Genomic DNA, 2907 nt, shown 5'->3' with positions numbered 1-2907 from the left:
CACTGCCCACTTGAGTAATCGTCCCGAGGCCTCTAGTTTCTGGAGAACCTGTCTCAGTGGTTGATCATTCAGGACTCGGATCGAGTGAGCTTTGAAATATGGACGCAACTTCCGAGAGGCAATTACTAAACAGTAGGCTAGCTTTTCAAGAGGGGGATACCTAGACTCCGCACCTACTAGACTTTAATTGATATAGTATACAAGGTGTTGTACCATGTTCTATTCCTTTACCAAAGTAGCACTGATTGCATGCTCGGTGATTGCCAAATAGATGAATAGTACGTCACCATATATTGGCTTTGCTAGGACGGGAGGTTGGCCGAGAAGCTCCTTCAGGGCTTGGAAAGCTTCCTCACATTCCTCGGTCCATTGGATCTTCATGCTGCCCCTTAGTAAGTTAAAGAAAGGGACACACTTGTACGTAGACTTTGATATGAACCTACTGAGGGTAGCTACTCTCCCTGTTAAGCTTTGCACTTCTTTGATTGTGGTAGGTGACTTCATGTCGATCAATGATTTGATCTTCTCGGGGTTAGCCTCGATTCCATGTGAATTGACTATGTATCCAAGAAACTTACCAGAACAAACTCCAAACGAGCACTTGAGAGGGTTTAACTTCACACTATACTTTCTAAGTATTGCAAAGCATTCGTCCAAGTCTTGAACATGCCCTCCAGATTCTTTGGACTTGACCAATATGTCATCGACATATACCTCCATATTTTTTCCGATCAAGTCTTGGAACATGCCATTCACTAAACTCAGGTAGGTGGCTTCTGCATTCTTCAAGCCAAATGGCATCACCTTATAACAGTACAATCCCTTGTCTGTCTGGAAGCTGGTATGTTCCTCGTCGGGAGGGAGCATACTTATGTGATTAAACCCAAAATATGCATCTATGAATGAGAGTATTTCATGTCTTGTTGTTGCATCGACCAGTTGGTCTATTCTGGGTAGTGGGAAGCAATCTTTGGGGCAGGACTTGTTCAGATCTATGAATTCCACGCATGTTCTCCCCTTCCCGTTTGGTTTTGGGACCAGCACGGCATTTGATACCCAATCAGGGTACTAGACCTCCCTTAAAAAACCGTTTTCCTTCAGCTGCTCGACCTCCTCCTTCAGGGCTTGAGATCGGTCTTTGTCAAGCAGTCTCCTTTTTTGTTGCACTGGTGGGTAGTTCTTGTCTATATTGAGGACATGACTTATCACGGATGGAGAAATTCCAACCATGTCCTTATGTCACCAGGCAAAGCCATCCTGGTTTTTCTTCAAAAATTCCACCAACTATGCTTTAATTTCAACCTTTAACTCCTTCCCGACTTTGATTACTCTAGTCAGGTTCTCCTCATCTAGTAGGACATCGTCAAGATCTTCGACTGGTCCCACTCCCATGACGTCATCCCGAAAGCGAGGATCGATTTCATTTCCCTCGCTTTGGGAAACTTGCTATAATAATAAATCTTCGTTAAAAGGAGCCCTCGACTACAATAAAGTGTTTCTTTCAATGTCAACTTCCATGTTGACAACCTCATCGGTTCCTTCATTCTCTTCACAGCAGGTTACTATCATGTTGTTTATGCATGGTCCTTTATTTTCCTTGACCACTGATGCATTATAGCATTCTCGTGCCTCCCTTTGGTTACACTGTACGCATCCTTGCCCTACGCTGGTGGGAACTTCAAAGATAGATGTCAGATAGACATTGTTGCGTGTAATGCCATCAGGAGGGGTCTCTCGAGCACTACATTATAAGTCGATGAGAAATCTACCACCAGGAACTCTGTCATCATAGTCTCGTGCCTGGGGGCATCCCCCACCTTGACCAGTTGTCTGATAGTTCCTGCTGGTGCTAGGCATTCTCCTGTGAACCCATATATCACCTGGGAACACGGTGTCAGGTCCTTGACCGTGAGCTTCATCTTCTCGAGGGATGATTTGAAGAAGATATCTCTTCACCTGGGCATTGGCGATTTGAATGGTAAGGACCAGAGGGTCATTGTTGTGGGGTACCTCACGTGCCTGGCGTCATCCTCTGTAAAAGTGAGAGTTTCACTTTCATACTTTGGATTTTTTTGAGACTGCTCCTCGATTGTCATACACTGGGAAGACTCCCCTTCCTCATGTCTGAGGGTCCTTGCATATCCTTCACGATCATTGTTACTGTTGCCTGCTATGTGGGGCCCTCCACATATGGTATCCAGTGTGAAGTCTACAACTGTCGGCTCCAGTGGTGGACTTCTCTGCCTTCGGAATTCTGGATTCCTACTTGGGGTTTCGGTCTTGCCTTGGTACCTCAAGAGTTTTCCTGATCAGAGAAGAAACTATATCTCTTCCTTCAATTGTTTGCACTCATTTGTGTCATGTCCATAATCATTATGGAAACGACAAAACTTATTCTTGTCCCTTTTTCCTTCTGGACGCAATGGTGGTGGTTTTCAGTATGGTACCTCCTGGTATGTTTCCAAGTAAATCTCATCCCTTGATGTGGTCAAGATGGTATAATTGGTGAACCTGGGCTGGTAGGGTTGATGCTTAGCTTGTTTGTCGGCAGGTGCTGACTTAGCTTTCTTTTCTCCACCCGGCTTTACCCCTGAGGTATTCCTTTTCTTACCGTTGCCATTACTACCGCCCTGAGGGTTTGCACCATTTTTATCTGCCTTGACATTGGTCGGATGGTTTATGCCTTCCTTCATGATAGCATCATGTAGCTTCGTGTATTTGTTGGCTCAGTCTAGGAACTCTTGCAAGGTATTGATATGGTTCCTGTGTATACTATCCCACAAGGGACTACGATAAATTATTCCTGCCAAGATGGCAACGAACTTCCCTTCATCTCCTACTGTGGAAGCTCAGTTTTCCCCTCTCATGAATCTTTTAATGTAGTCTTTCAGGGATTCATCTTTCCCT

This window comes from Humulus lupulus, chromosome X (genome assembly GCF_963169125.1).
Source record: "Humulus lupulus chromosome X, drHumLupu1.1, whole genome shotgun sequence".
Classification (NCBI taxonomy): Eukaryota; Viridiplantae; Streptophyta; class Magnoliopsida; order Rosales; family Cannabaceae; genus Humulus; species Humulus lupulus.
This window is presented reverse-complemented; position numbering follows the sequence as displayed.